At 43.3% G+C, this 16,819-nt stretch overlaps 1 protein-coding gene across 1 annotated transcript in view; it reads left to right on the top strand.

Annotated features, from left to right (window-relative positions):
• Positions 1 to 16,819, top strand: part of LOC126457194 (sodium bicarbonate cotransporter 3) — a 989,834-nt gene that overhangs the window by 28,568 nt on the left and 944,447 nt on the right. The window lies entirely within an intron of this gene.

The raw sequence follows: 16,819 nt of genomic DNA, 5'->3' as shown, positions 1-16,819 counted from the left end.
AGATGCTGCTTTAATAACAGGGTGCAATATCGTGCTGTTGTCATCGTCTACGAATTGTCCCTCAACTGTAGTCATTAGCCGGCCAGAGTGGCCGAGCGGTTCTAGGCTCTTCAGTCTGGAGCCGCGCGACCGCTACGGTTGCAGGTTCGAATTCTGCCTCAGGCATGGCTGTGTGCGTTGTCCTTAGGTTAGTTAGGTTTAAGTAGTTCTAACAAGGGAATGGTCAGACTTGTCATGCCGAAACATATACTGCTTTTTTTAGCACTGTTATTTAACTGTGCAAAAGGTCCGTATGCAGGATTGTAGCTGCTGACAGGGACTGGAAGTCACCTAAAAAAAATCACGAACATGGCTGTGTTTCCTGCTTGGCGCTTGCAGTGACGGTTGGCCACCCCTGAAAATGGCGAGTCGCGAGCGTTGTGCGCATGGTCGGGAAGTGCGGCCGTCTTATCGCGGCGTTCACTAAAGAGGAATATCACTGCATGGTTTTGGTGAAAAGGGGAAACAAATATTCGTTTCTGTGGCATGCACGTCCTTTTAATTTCTGGTACGAATTTCGAAACATACCGTCCTGAAACTGGTTAGAGATGTGAAAGATGTTCTGTGCATGTTTATCTATACTCCGCAAGCCACTTCACGGTCAACATCCAATCTCCCCTCACAGGTGATGGCGAACCCTGTAAATGTTTTGCTGCTTGCCATGGAGATATACCACAGACGCCAAATGAAACAAATCTACAGACGGCGAAGACACCGACGAAAGTTGCATTCATGAAGACTCTTCGAGTGATAGTGCCACATTCCATCATCAATTACCTCCGAAAGTAACACCAGCAACTACAATTACCTTATCAGTCAAAGAAAAAGCGGTGACGTATTGGTTGAACGAAAGCGGTGTCAGTACTGTTCAAAGTAAGTATCGCTTTGTCCGTTCTGAACGTGAATTGTATAGATGGAAAAAGGATGTCGCTCGACGACGTAATAGTCGACTGGAAATTGCGACGGAGATAAATGCGCGACTTTTTGAGCTATTTACCGATGCCAGACAACAGTCATTTAGTGTCAGCGATACAACTTTGCGTGATTGGGCGTTAGAGATTGCCAACGCGATAGGCGCTAAAGAATTTACAGCTTCTCAAAGTTGGATTAGTCGCTTCAAAAGATCACATGAAACTGTGGCAAGAAAAATAACAAAATTTGTATCGAGAAACAGGTTGGAAAATGAAGTGACAAATCGAAATGATAGAAGCTTTTCTTACGAATGCAAAAAATAAGATCGCTAGCTTTAGTGAATCGTACGTGTACAATGCAGATCAGTCAGGTTTTCAAAAAGAAATGCGAGCGAAAAGAACACTGTCATTCAAAGGGGAAAAACATATTGAGGCGATTGCGCAGTCCACGACTGCACTCACCCATTCATACACTACAATGCCCATAATTAGTCTGGATGGTTCATTGCTGCCTAAACTATATGTGTGTCTTCAAGAACCAACTGGAAGTTTCGGACCACGTGTCAAAAGAACAATGTTCTACGCAAACAATCTTGTGGTAGACGCATCGAAGTCTGGAAAAATGGGAAATGAAAACGTTACACTTTTCATGCGTCATGCTTTTCTTCCATTCTACGGGAACAAATCTCTTCTCCTTCTAGATTCGTGGTCAGGTCATAAAAGGTCTGATTCATTAAAAGCTGTATTTCGAGCCCACCCTGACAAAGAAGTAGAGGTACTTCAGATTCCACCAGGCACGACGAACGTAATTCAACCTTTAGACAGAGAATTTTTCCGTCAGTGGAAGGCATTTTACAGAAAACTAACAGAAAATTATTGTGTGCAGATCAATGCAATTTCCTGTCTATCACCGTGACAATATTCTCAAGCTGCAATCAGTAGTACATTATCAATTTCCCTCCCCACGGTTTCAGAATCTGATTAAATATGCTTGGCACTCCTCGAAATATACTGGTACTAGGCCTGATTCATTCCTAACACCAGTCCAGTTTTGTCTACGGACATCTAACAATGTCGGTGATTCGCAGGGCTGTCATGTGTCGTCTTTGATTGTATGTTCTTGGTGCACAAAAAAACCTATGTTTTGAACATTGTATCAATATTTCACATTTTTGCCGTAATTGCAAGAAATAAAATTTGGACGTGTTCTAAACCATATATTTATTTGTGTCTATTTCGTAGCTAGTTGGAAGGAATGTTGTAGATAACGTATCAGCCATATTTGTCAACGAACGTTTCATTATCATACGATCGCTTTCACTGGAGGAATCAGCTCTCTCACCGCTGTGGCAAGAGAGTGGCGCGTAGCTAACGCCACATTGTCCCTAGATGGCGTTGGTATAACGTAGCAAGAGAGGTCAGGGTTGTACAAGACGCAGTTATAAGCGTGGAAACCATGCGAAAATAATGTCTTACTTCATAAAATTGTTTACGGACTTCCAGGTCATGTCAGCAGCTAAAGTTCTGCATACAGACTCCTTGCAATGTTAACTCACAGTGGTAAAAAAAGCAACACAGGTTTCGTCATGTCAAGTCTGACCATTCCCTTGTAAGTTCTAGGGGACTGATGACCTCAGATGTTAAGTCCCATAGTGCTCAGAGCCATTTGAACCATTTTTGTAGTCAGTACACAATGCTGTTACAGGTGTTCATAGTATTGTGCATTCAGCACTTATGTGCAGTAAGGGGACCATACCCTGACCAGGTAAAACCCACCCATTCCCTAACATCACCTACTCCGCACATCACTATTGGCACTACACATGACACGTAACGTTCTTGAGGCCGTCGCTAGACCCAAACCCTTCCATGGGGTTCTCGCAGGTTACAGCGTGAGTCATCAGTCCAAATCACTCGTTCCCAATCACCCACTGTCCATTGGTCTCATTCTTTACACTACCTCAAACGTCGCTTATCACAAGGTACAGAGAAGTTGCTCGACCACTGTACTCCCGTTATTTTTAGTTCCGTAGGCACAGTCATCGTGCTGGTGGATTGCTGGCAGCACTTAGAAACTCAAGAGTGATTCCTTTCGCTGATCTGCGATTCTTACAACGATCCTGCGCAATGCCGCTCTTTATCAGTACATGACTTCTGCACGTTCTTAGTTTAGCTGTGGCTGTTGCTTTGCATTTCCGTGTGCGCAGCTCGTGGTAAATCCTTCCATATATTCGCAACAGAGAATTCCTCGACCTGATATTACGCTGAAAGGAACCGCGACTCCAAAAATATAAAAAAACACAAAAAACAGGAAAATACCTGACAGTGTTAGCATTCAGGGGAAAGAAACAACCACGTGGGTTGCTAAACAGCTTCCTCTCCACTTCCGAAATTTCTCGGCCGATGTGCGCCAGCAGTCCCCAGAGCTTTCACTCCACTCACTGACAGGTCGCACCAAGGAGGCCAGCTGAAGGTTAAGCCCAGGTCCAAGTGGAGACATAACCGCGAAACTCAGGACGAGTTAGTAACAGGTGCATAGTTGAAGAGGGCGCTGCAGATGGTAGAGCGGAGCTGGCTGCCGCTGCATAATGCACGACGGTCCAGCCCACCTCGCAGCGTTCCACTGGATTACTCCTTGTCCCCGCCCTCCTTCCCCTGCTGTGTTTACACAGTGGAGGGCGCCTCGTGCGCGCCTCAGGGTCACTGACACCGGCGCTGGACCTTTGCGATGTAAACAGCCCGTACCGCCGCCGCCGCCGCCGCCCCCCCCCCCCCCCCCCAACCCTCCTCAGCAACAGCTTACGCCGAGCGTCCGATACTACCGGATACGTCGGTCAGCAGCCATTAGAAACAATTTTTCTTCTGATTATTCTTTCAGTTTTCGTTCTTCTGCATCGTCTGAAAACACTCCCTGTTCCCGCGCTACCGGTAATGGCGTCTAGAAATTTCACATGCAACAAAAATATAAGTGTTGGCAAATCTTTTCCGAAATTGTTTGTCAGAAGCGGATCCTCATACGAGATTGACACACGTACCATAAAGAAAACATAATAAAAAGAGAATACAAGCGTTTGACATGTGGTGCTTCAGAAAAATCCAGAAGATTAGTTCGACAGATCACTTTACTAATAAGGAGGCAACGAATTTAATCGGGAAGAAATGGTGGGATTGTTTGATCGGACACATCATGAGTCATTCAGAAATACTTAAGTTGACAATGGGACAAGAGTACATGTGCATTTGTGACTCTCTCTCTCTCTCTCTCTCTCTCTCTCTCTCTCTCTCTCTCTCTGTGTGTGTGTGTGTGTGTGTGTGTGTGTGTGTGTGTGTGTGTGTGTGTGTGTGTAGGGAGGGGGGGAGGACACGACATCGGCTTTAAAAGCGGTGGGGTGCAGTAGCTATCCATCGATGATGAGACTTCCACAATACAGACTACCATTAAGAGCAGCATCAGGCAGGTATTGAAGTAATGTGAAGTTTCAAGCGTTGTGGCGTCTGTATCTCGTATCTGTCCAGTGCTGCCATGTATCGAGATTCTTTCGGAACTTGGAGAAAAATACCGCAGACTATTGTGTGGATATATAGAAGGCTGTGAGTGACCGGATGTGGCGATATTTGTTTACAGTATGTGTTTCATGAAACTCAAATAATATCACCAAGCACCATCTTCTCCATTTCAAGAACGTCTGAAGTACGTAATAGAACTGCCGCCTCCCCCCTCCCACAAATCACTATGTTTCTAGAGAAGCGTAGAGATCACGTGGATCTTTCGACAGTATTCAGCCATCTGAAGGAAGTCACTCCCTAGAACCATACCAGCAGTTCCTCCGAAACTAAACTTTTTTATTTGATCGTCTTTTGGAATTTGTACATGCAGCCATGTTGTTATATTTAAGATTTCAGAATCATACATTTTTACAATGGATGCTCAGCTACGAAGTTACACAAATTAACACATTTTCATACACAGTGTAAAACTGTATATGAAAATTTGTTAAATTAATATAACTTTGTAGCTGAGCATTCATTGCAAGAATGTGTAATGAATGAGTGGACGAGGCGAAGATCATGAAGCACGATACTCAGAGTACTCTCTTTAACAGTGCAATACAAACTAATAAAACAAGAATTCAACGGCCAGTCGACAAACAGGTCATTAGAGACGGAGCACAAGTTCGGATTAGCCAAGGAAAGGGAAGGAAATCGACGATACCTTTTCCAAAGGAACCTAAATCTGGATGGCCCCATTCGGAATAGAACCGCCCTCGCAAATAAGAGGCCAATGCCACCACGCCCGGCAAAGTGATAAAATTATTCTTTTATATTGCATAGTTTTTTTCCGTCTCAGTCCATATTAAATATCAAGTATAAGACTATCTAAAAAAATTCAGAAACATATATTTTGATTTCCTACCTAACGGTGTTACAAATGTTAATGCCATAATTTAAATTTTGTTCGTTCTGTAGCTCTGTTTCCTGTATCAACATGTTTGTGTTTACTACAGACTCGTACGATAGTCTTACGTTGTTATATCGTTTGTGACTAACAATGAGCAGGCCGCGGAGTGGCCGTGCGGTTCTAGGCGCTACAGTCTGGAGCCGAGCGACCGCAGCGGTCGCAGGTTCGAATCCTGCCTCGGGCATGGCTGTGTGTGATGTCCTTAGGTTTAATTCGTTCTAAGTTCTAGGCGACTGATGACCTCATAAGTGAAGTCGCATAGTGCTCAGAGCCATTTGACTAACAATGTTTCCTCAAGCCATTGAAATCAATCATAGTCATGACCTGTCGATTAGATCTGATAACTTTATCAGCTTTTGTACAGAGCTTGCAGCGAATTTTCAAGCTTTTATTTTCTAAAACAGAAAGAGAATATCATCTGCAATATGGAGGAAATTTTTTCAGCAATTTATGTTGTCGGCCTAACTTGTAGCGGATTATTTTTGCGACCTCATTACGCCTTCGTAAGTACTGTTTGTATGCCAGTATGATATAGTCTCCATCCGACGCTTACATTTCTGCAGCTATCGTTTGTTACTTATTCCTTCGGTATGTATTTCTGTAAATTCCTAGTCGCAATGACTTGAGCTTGTATCGCTGTCAGAGATACCTTAGTTTCTGCACGGGTACCTACGTACGTCACCAGTCGTTCGATGCTTGCAAATCGCAATGATACTCGCTGAGGTCATTCTCACGTTTATAGTGCAGTTGTTTCGTAATCCAACCTACTGTCTTGGTGTCCTTTAGTTCTGTCTCAGAACTTGGGACAGTTCCGGATGTTTTTACTAGGTCGTGTGGTTTCTCATTTATGCATGCAGTTATTATTTATTTGTGGAATAATGGGCTATTATTGTGCGAATACTGCTTCATACTCCAAAGCTGCTTTTCGTATAGCTGCTCAGTATGTAACAGTTTCCTGTTCTCTTTCACACTTGAGATAGTCAGCCTTTCAAAAGATGCTGAATGTATGTCATACTTTGTGAAAGTCCCCCGCGTTTCCTCTGGGTGCATGTTTTCGCTTAGTTAAAGAGGAAAAAGACGTCAGTGTATGCAGGGTGTCCATAAAATAATACTCTAGTTATAAATTTTGACAACATCAACTGTAATCGTTGCTGAGTGTTGGTTCCAGGTCACACTTAAAGAGTAACTCAGTTTTAGATAACCGTAAGTGCGAGTACAGCTGCGTTTTTTCTCACTTACAACTCCACATGCGTCACGTAATCAAAATGGAGACTTCTGAGCGTAAAGAACTTTGTGTTCTGCAATTTTCTAAGAGCGAAATTTCAGTTCAACGTGTGTGGATTAAAGTTTATGATCCCGCTTGTGGCAAAACATTCACCGATGTTATCAGTTCGATACGATATGGTGTGTATGTAATGGGAAAAGCGTGGTTCAGCCTGGAACCTCATTGATTGGAATAGAATTTTCTTCAGAGGTAAGACCCGCTTCCAACTGAGGTCCGGTGAACAGCGAAGACATGTCTCGAGACGCGCGGACAGCCGTGGGATATCAACCCGACTGTCGCCCGAAAAATACCTCTACAACAAGGAGTGCTGGTCCGGGGAATCATTTCTTTTCTTAACAGGACCTCTTTGGTTGTATCCGCAGCACTTTTATAGCACAACCGTACGTCCAAGATATTCTGCGCCCCGTTTTGTTGCCCTTTATGGCAAGCCTATCCTAGGTTTACATTTCAGCAAGATAATGCCCTCCCACACACAGCGAGAGTTTCTACTGCCTGTCTTCGTGCTTGCTAGATCCTGCCTTGGCCAGCGACGTTGCCGGATCTCTCTCCAAATGAAAAAGTTTGGAGCATTATAGGCAGGGCCCTCAGACCATCTCAGTATTCTGAAGATCTCAAGCGCCAGTCCAATAGAATTTGGCACGATATTCCCGAGGACGACATCCAGCAACTCAGTCAATGCCAAGCCGAATAACTGCTTACCCTGTAAGGACCAGAGGTGAACCAACGTGTTATCGACTTGCTCAGTTTTTCGTTCTCCTGATTAAAATCATCAATTTTTTCTCGTATTGTAATCATTTGTTCGCCTTCACATGTACATCACAGCTACCAATATTCGTCCCATTCGGATAATTCCTCCATGATGTGGCTGTCTTTATTTTGTTTTGTTTTATTTTGGGGTGTACTTCCATAACTGTTTCAGGAGTAAAAGCGCTAAATCCACCAGCCACTTTCTCAAAAAAATGTCCCATAAAGTTAACCCTTCGTAACAAAATGCTGTCTATCTTTATTTGGTCTCTCCTAATATAGTAAAATAGAACCAAAAGTACGGCCTTTCCGAAAGTGCACAGTAATCCGCGCTACTATAATGGCTATGGCTCGCCTTCTTAATAGTCTGTTTGCGCCCTTAGCAGCCTGTCCTGAATTGCCATGGTTGACTCCTTAGTCTCACGGATAGAAAAACGTGAATGAGGCACTGCTAGGCATTTTTTTTGCACATGTGGTTCTACCAGAAGACGAGAGCCTTCCAAGTACGAGCTTTATGTATTCTCTGTTGGTCGTTTGGCATTTCAGATTAGCGTGATTGTGAAGAAAAATAACTTTATTAGGATCCACAATCGGTTTCTTACTTTCTATAAATTCATTTTGTTTTCCGGATGTTGCAACAGTCCTCTCCCACCTTCCTTTCGTGACTAATGGTCTTTCAACTCAAGAGTTGGGTTAAAGTTACCAGAAGTTATCTTCATATTCGTGGGTTTCCATCAGTATCATTTAACTGATTTACACCAAAAACATTCTGCAACAAAGCATTCAAAATCTCATTAATTTGCCACAAGGTGATTACATAAATGCTATTGATTTTGACCGACGGTCAGAACTTGCGTTGACTCTCACCCCACTACGGGGACATGTGGAGGAGAACGCGTGTTAACCTTCATCTATTGATGAAGGCATCTTGTTGCGTGACGGCGCTGAGTCAGCTTGCCGTATCACTGAGACTGAAAAACACATGCAAGAAGACAGAAATTGCTCCACTGTTTTTCCTTCACTACGACCTCCTAGGATGTTGGTGTTCGTTTTGCTCTTGGAGATGACAGATATAACACGAGCGTTGCCACACGATGTAGAATGACATCTAGAATCAAGCTATTTTCCCCTGTTACTAAGTACTAAGCCAAACATGTTTCGAATACTCAGTCTCATTTTCAAGTTCTTGAGACATAATAGGTTAGCGTTATATTCATCTTCGCATGAAAGTCTCGGCATTTATTGATTATCGTTAATTTCGATGACTATGTAGAAAAGTCAACTTACGTGAACTAGCGTAAAATTGTGTGCGTCAGTAGTTATGCACTAAGGCGACAAGTCACGGAGTACCCCTAATACCGTGTCGGAACAGCCTTTTGCCCGACACAGTGCAGCAACTGGACGTGGCAGGGACTCAACAAGTCGATGGAAGTTCGCCGCAGAAATACTGAGCCATACTGCCTCTACAGCCACCCATAATTGTGCAAGAGTTGCCGGTGCAGGATTTGCTGCACGAACTGACCTTTCAATTATGTCCCAGAAATGTTCAATGGATTTGTCTCGAGCGATCTGCGTGACCAAATCATTCACTCGAATCGTACAGAATATTTTTCAAAGCAGTCGCAAATAGTTGTGGCCGGGTCACATGGCGCATTGTCATCCACAAAAATTCCATAGTTGTTTGGGAACATGAATGGCTGCATATGGTCTCCAGATATCCGAATATAACCGTTTACATTCAACGATCCATTCATTTGAACCAGAGAATCCATTCCATTCCATGTGAACACAGCCCACACCATTATCGAGCCACCAGCAGCTTGCATGGGGCCATGTGCCACACTTGAACCTGCCATCAGCTCTACCAACTGAGGTAGGGACTCATCTGACCAGGCTACAGTTTTCCAGTCGTCTAAGGTCCAACCGATACGGTCACTAGCACAGGAGTGTCGTTTCAGACGATGTCGTGCTGGCAGGAAAGGCACCCGCGTTTGCTGCCATAGGTCATTAATGCCAGATTTCGTTACATTGTCATAACGAATACGTTCGTCGTACGCCCCATATTTATTTCTGCTGTTATTTTACGCAGTGTTGCTTGTCTGTTAGCACTGACAACTCTACGAAAACGCCGGTACTCTCGGTCTATCTGTTGTCCGTAGTGAGAAGTAAAGACGGAAATTTTATATTCTCGGCACACTCTTGATACTGTGGATCGCGGGATATTGAAATCAGTAACGATTTCCGAGATGGAATGTTTGTTGCGTCCAGCTCCAACTACCATTCCGTGTTCAAGTCTATTAATTCCCGCCGGCCGGTGTGGCCGTGCGATTCTAAGCGCTTCAGTTTGGAACCGCGAGACCGCTACGGTCGCAGGTTCGAATCCTGCCTCGGGCATGGATGTGTGTGATGTCCTTAGGCTAGTTAGGTTTAAGTAGTTCTAAGTTCTAGGGGACCGATGATCTCAGAAGTTAAGTCCCATAGTGCTCAGAGCCATATTAATTCCCTTCGTGCGGCAATAATCACGTCGGAAACCTTTTCACGTGAATCACCTGAGTACAAATGATAGCAATGTCAATGTACAGTCTTTTTATACCTTGCTTTCGTGATGCTTCCGTGATACTACAGCCATGTTTATATGTGCACATCGCTATCCCATGACTCCTCCGCGTGGATGTGAAAGGATAAATGTTGCTGCAAGAGCTCGTTCTTGCATACCACGTTACAGAAGCACAAATATTACAGAAAACGAACAGGTTTATCACAGATGTTACACGCATACTAATGTTACTTCGGTAATTATTAATCTTGCTTAGAGCTATGTCAAAGGCGATAACCCGAATATTTAAAAAAACACTCCGCCCGAACAGGCCGCGAAGGCCCAATGGTATATACTTAAGGGGGATGAATATTGACTATATTTTGTGTATATTTAAACATAAGGTTACAATAATTGGAATTTACATGATGCCGTTTTCTAGGCAGTTCTATTTAATTGGGCATCTAACGATAGAATGTTAACCTTCCCGATATAAAACGCAACGGAACACAGTTTACCAAGCATAGCATTAAGCAGAAGAGAGATTGTAAGAAGCTTACGGGTAAATGGAGTCTTCCTTATAGGAATCATTCATGCCATGCCCGTGTTGGTGCTTTTTGTGTAATTTGCGAAGCCTATGAATATTTCTTAAGCACTCAGATAGAACATTTTATCTGAGAGCAAATAGAAGGGTATTAACTGAATATTTGATAAGAGGTAATCATAGGAGGCGGGATTATGCTATAGCTTGTTGCCACAGGATTCACTTATCGACGAACTATATTTTTGCGGCCGAAAATCAGGTGAAATTAGAAATCAGCATCGATGTGGAACGCGCAAAACATTCGCACAGAATACTGCAGTTAAACTCGGAATGGGAGAATAACATCGCCTACTGCAGGCCATTATCACATTTAAACGCGAGATAAAAGAAAATGAAGGAAATTTTGGGAGGCACCAATTGTTAAATTGACTCTATTCAGGAAATATTTTCTGTAAGACAAACAAGTGCGCATCGAGGGTCATTCACACCATGTGGCCCTATTAAGTGAATGTTGGCATGTTTTTTGGCATCAGTCTACTGACTGGTTTGATGCGGCCCGCCACGAATTCCTTTCCTGTGCTAACCTCAGCATCTCAGAGTAGCACTTCCAACCTACGTCCTCAATTATTTGCTTGACGTATTCCAATCTCTGTCTTCCTCTACAGTTTTTGCCCTCTACAGCTCCCTCTAGTACAATGGAAGTCATTCCCTCATGTCTTTGCAGATGTCCTATCATCCTGTCCCTTCACCTTATCAGTATTTTCCACATGTTCCTTTCCTCTCCGATTCTGCGTAGAACCTCCTCATTCCTTACCTTATCAGTCCACCTAATTTTCAACATTCGTCTATAGCACCACATCTCAAATGCTTCGATTCTCTTCTGTTCCGGTTTTCCCACAGTCCATGTTTCACTACCATACAATGCTGTACTCCAGACGTACATCCTCAGAAATTTCTTCCTCAAATTAAGGCCGGTATTTGATATTAGTAGATTTCTCTTGGCCAGAAATGCCTTTTTTGCCATAGCGAGTCTGCTTTTGATGTCGTCCTTGCTCCGTCCGTCATTGGTTATTTTACTGCCGAGGTAGCAGAATTCCTTCATTGACTTCGTGACCCTCAATCCTGATGTTAAGTTTCTCGCTGTTCTCATTTCTACTACTTCTCATTACCTTCGTCTTTCTCCGATTTACTCTCAAACCATACTGTGTAGTCATTAGACTGTTCATTCCGTTCAGCAGATCATTTAATTCTTCTTCACTTTCACTCAGGATAGCAATGTCATCAGCGAATCGTATCATTGATATCCTTTCACCTTGTATTTTAATTCCACTCCTGAACCTTTCATTTATTTCCATCATTGCTTCCTCGATGTACAGATTGAAGAGTAGGGGCGAAAGGCTACAGCCTTGACTTACACCCTTCTTAATACGAGCACTTCGTTCTTGATCGTCCACTCTTATTTTTCCCTTTTGGTTGTTGTACATATTGAATATGACCCGTCTCTCCCTATAGCTTACCCCTACTTTTTTCGGAATCTCGAACAGCTTGCACCATTTTATATTGTCGAACGCTTTTTCCAGGTCGACAAATCCTATGAAAGTGTCTTGATTTTTCTTTAGCCTTGCTTCCATTATTAGCCGTAACGTCAGAATTGCCTCTCTTGTCCCTTTACTTTTCCTAAAGCCAAACTGATCGTCACCTAGCGCATTTTCAATTTTCTTTTCCATTCTTCTGTATATTATTCTTGTAAGCAGCTTCGATGCATGAGCTGTTAAGCTGATGATGCGATAATTCTCGCACTCGTCAGCTCTTTCCGTCGTCGGAATTGTGTGGATGATGCTTTTCCGAAAGTCAGATGGTACATCGCCAGACTCATATATTCTACACACCAACGTGAATAGTCATTTTGTTGCCACTTCCCCCAATGATTTTAGAAATACTGATGGAATGTTATCTATCCCTTCTGCCTTATTTGACCGTAAGTCCTCCAAAGCTCTTTTAAATTCCGATTCTAATACCGGATCCCCTATCTCTTCTAAATCGACTCCTGTTTCTTCTTCTATCACATCAGACAAATCTTCACCCTCATAGAGGCTTTCAATGTATTCTTTCCACCTATCTGCTCTCTCCTCTGCATTTAACAGTGGAATTCCCGTTGCACTCTTAATGTTACCACCGTTGCTTTTAATGTCACCAAAGGTTGTTTTGACTTTCCTGTATGCTGAGTCTGTCCTTCCGACAATCATATCTTTTTCGATGTCTTCACATTTTTCCTGCAGCCATTTCGTCTTAGCTTCCCTGCACTTCCTATTTATTTCATTCCTCAGCGACTTGTATTTCTGTATTCCTGATTTTCCCGAACATGTTTGTACTTCCTCCTTTCATCAATCAACTGAAGTATTTCTTCTGTTACCCATGGTTTCTTCGCAGTTTCCTTCTTTGTACCTATGTTTTCCTTCCCAACTTCTGTGATGGCCCTTTTTAGAGATGTCCATTCCTCTTCAACTGTACTGCCTACTGCACTATTCCTTATTGCTGTATCTATAGCGTTAGAGAACTTCAAACGTATTTCGTCATTCCTTAGTACTTTCGTATCCCACTTCTTTGCGTATTGATTCTTCCTGACTAATGTCTTGAACTTCAGCCTACTCTTCATCACTACTATATTGTGATCTGAGTCTATATCTGCTCCTGGGTACGCCTTACAATCCAGTATCTGATTTCGGAATCTCTGTCTGACGATGATGTAATCTAATTGAAATCTTCCCGTATCTCCCGGCCTTTTCCAAGTATACCTCCTCCTCTTGTGATTCTTGAACAGGGTATTCGCTATTACTAGCTTAAACTTGTTACAGAACTCAATTAGTCTTTCTTCTCTTTCATTCCTTGTCCCAAGCCCATATCCTCCTGTAACCTTTTCTTCTACTGCTTCCCCTACAACTGCATTCCAGTCGCCCATGACTATTAGATTTTCGTCCCCCTTTACATACTGCACTACCCTTTCAATATCCTCATACACTTTCTCTATCTGTTCATCTTCAGCTTGCGACGTCGGCATGTATACCTGAACTATCGTTGTCGGTGTTGGTCTGCTGTCGATTCTGATTAGAACAACCCGGTCACTGAACTGTTCACAGTAACACACCCTCTGCCCTACCTTCCTATTCATAACGAATCCTACACCTGTTATACCATTTTCTGCTACTGTTGATATTACCCGATACTCATCTGACCAGAAATCCTTGTCTTCCTTCCACTTCACTTCACTGACCCCTACTATATCTAGATTGAGCCTTTGCATTTCCCATTTCAGATTTTCTAGTTTCCCTACCACGTTCAAGCTTCTAACATTCTACGCCCCGACTCGTAGAACGTTATCCTTTCGTTGATTATTCAATCTTTTTGTCATGGTAACCTCCCCCTTGGCAGTCCCCTCCCGGAGATCCGAATGGGGGACTATTCCGGAATCTTTTGCCAATGGAGAGATCATCATGACACTTCTTCAATTACAGGCCACATGTCCTGTGGATACACGTTACAGAAACTTATTTACCTTTGTCATAGACACAGTAAATCGGAAGCTATATTTTATCTCATAATCCGCATCCAGTCCAAAAAGTAGTGATAATGTGGGCCATGAATATACTCGTATTTCCCCAGTATCTACACGTATGGTGTTACGTCCATAGACGAACACATACAGAACAAGTAGAACAGGTCACATTGAGAAACAAGATTTTATATTAAGTGTCCACAGACTGAAGCTGCTACCACCTGAGAGCGAATGTACTTATAATACGGGCACGGATGCTGATGGATTGAGTGGATACCCCGGATCACATGGGTACAGCTCTCAAACCCATTCATAAAGTCTAAGTTCCACATTCAGTCACAACGCAAAAGAAAACCGGAAGAATAATACCAAAGTAGGGAATGAAAATATTCGTCCTAAGAAGTGTGCAACGTATTACTCGTACAATAGCGATGTGTTCCATAATCCAGAGCATGTAGCTTCATCTTGATTGCAAACAAAACGCTGACCGAAGACAAGTAGGACGAACGAATGACTACTTCAGAGTGCATACCATCGATCGAGTGCAGAAATTTAACCGCTGTGAATCGAACTCTCGCGGCAAGACGTGTTTGAATAAACACAAAGAGCGTTGCTTGAGACATGACTCTCGTCGAGCTACCTGGTATTGCAACCGGCCGCGGTGGCCGTGCGGTTCTAGGCGCTGCAGTCCGGAACCGCGGGACTGCTACGGTCGCAGGTTCGAATCCTGCCTCGGATATGGATGTGTGTGATGTCCTTAGGTTAGCTAGGTTTAAGTAGTTCTAAGTTCTAGGGGACTGATGACTGCAGCAGTTAAGTCCCATAGTGCTCAGAGCCATTTGAACCATTTTTCTGGACTGTTTATGGTTTGCATACATGGCCAAACCCTGTAGTAAATCCAGTATGTGGTCTCTGTATATCTGTGTATATGATGCTCTACATTTTTCTCTGCGGCAGGTTTTATCACAACGACTGCGTCACAAATAAAATGATTTTATATGAAATGTCACGTCCACAGTAAACTTTCGTCTCGCACATGTTTATGACAGAGCTCGAATAACAAGTTCACCAGTACGCACTAGAAGTTATTGTGCAACGAGGGTCATACTTAGAATTCAAAGCTTGAATAAGATATGAATAACGGAAGAGAAGTTACTACAGGAGCTGGGATTATACGTGTGCAGTGGGGTCCCCGCGAAAGGCACGGCTTGTGTAGCACGAGACCACCTCCCTCCATCAACCCGCATCCCCCTCACCGCCCTACCTTGCGACATAAGAGTCGCTTACTTCCGCCCTTCCTGCGATGGCTGTATCGTGTTTACACGGCCGAGAGTGGCTCCATTTCGCTTGTCTGCGTTCCACCGGCATCCATTGTGTGTGCTACGAGGCGCAAACAAAGAGGAACAAACACTTTCTCGTCACCTCGGAACGAGATATTCACCTTCCTTTGGATTTTCCGACTACGCCGTCTCATGAACTGTATTGTGCTGTGAGCAAACGCGTGACTCATCGCAGAAGGAAAGATAAATACCAAAGTCATTAGCTTTCACTTAAGAAACTTGTAGTCAAGGGTTTTTTTTTTAAATTGATGTATATATTGTGCAAGTAATCTACCCACAACCTGTCTGATACGGACTTCTTCGCAAGTTTTAGATTTCTGCCAGCCGTTGTAGCGTGCTCGGATAGCTCAACTGGTTGAGCAACGTTGAAGGATACCATCGCTGTACATATTTCCTCAGTTGCGTAAATACAGTTTTATATAATAATTGTTTGAGAGTTCTCGAAGAGTCACATACACACAGAGAGGCTTCTAATTTTGTGGTGTGCAATGACTGACTTATTTAAAAGGTTCACACTTCTGTTTCACGGAGACAAATGGTGAATGGTTGATGAAACAGAGACCAAAGATTTTCCGCAATTTCGCTTATCAGTGACATTCTGGCATCAATCTCGCTTACTTTTTTTCTGTAACTATGGTATTTTCTCCGCCAGAATAACAAATCTGTGCGAGACTAATTCAATGAAGTAACGTTTTACTTTAGTTGACACGAACATAACGGGGTAAATGTACAGAGAAAATTTAGATTTTTGTGCTGTTGCCGCACATAAGTTTACTTCACTTTTCGTCGAGTGTGGCTTAAGCATCACGTATTGCTCCCCTCGGCAGTGCTTCTTTCCGCGGAGATAGGTTTTCATTTCGGGAAGGTGCGACAATCAGACCACTTCCGCAAAAACAGCACAGATATACCCAAATTCAGTGTGGACCACCTGACGAAAAAGTGAAGTACCCAGAAGGTGAGAAGGAAATAAAACATTGTAGGTTCAGATTGTAAGTTATGTGATGTTACTACAGTGATTCAAAACTGAATGACATTTATGAAGGACTTGACAATATGATCACACATACCAGTATGATGTTACACTTCCTCTAGTCGGTGTGGATGCACTGATTCGGTTGGAGAGGGTGCCATAAGGCCGCTACAGTCTCTCCTGAAACAAAGCGGCCCAAGTTCTTGGCATTTTGGATGCTGGCATTTGGACAAAGTTGACGTCAGAGTTGGCCTCCCGCATGGTCTGTCGGGAACGCATCAGGGGATCTTAATGTCCATGGGAATAGCTCAACATTCCACACATTAAAGAGACACGTGCCACGTGTGGACGAGCATTGTCCTGTTGGAAGATGACACCACTATCCTGTCGCATGAGAGATAATATACCAGGTTGTAAGATGTCCGTAACGGGCCACTG

Source organism: Schistocerca serialis, chromosome 2 (assembly GCF_023864345.2).
Source record: "Schistocerca serialis cubense isolate TAMUIC-IGC-003099 chromosome 2, iqSchSeri2.2, whole genome shotgun sequence".
Taxonomy (NCBI): domain Eukaryota; kingdom Metazoa; phylum Arthropoda; class Insecta; order Orthoptera; family Acrididae; genus Schistocerca; species Schistocerca serialis.
Note: the sequence above shows the minus strand (reverse complement) of the source record. Positions and strands in the feature narration are given on the sequence as shown.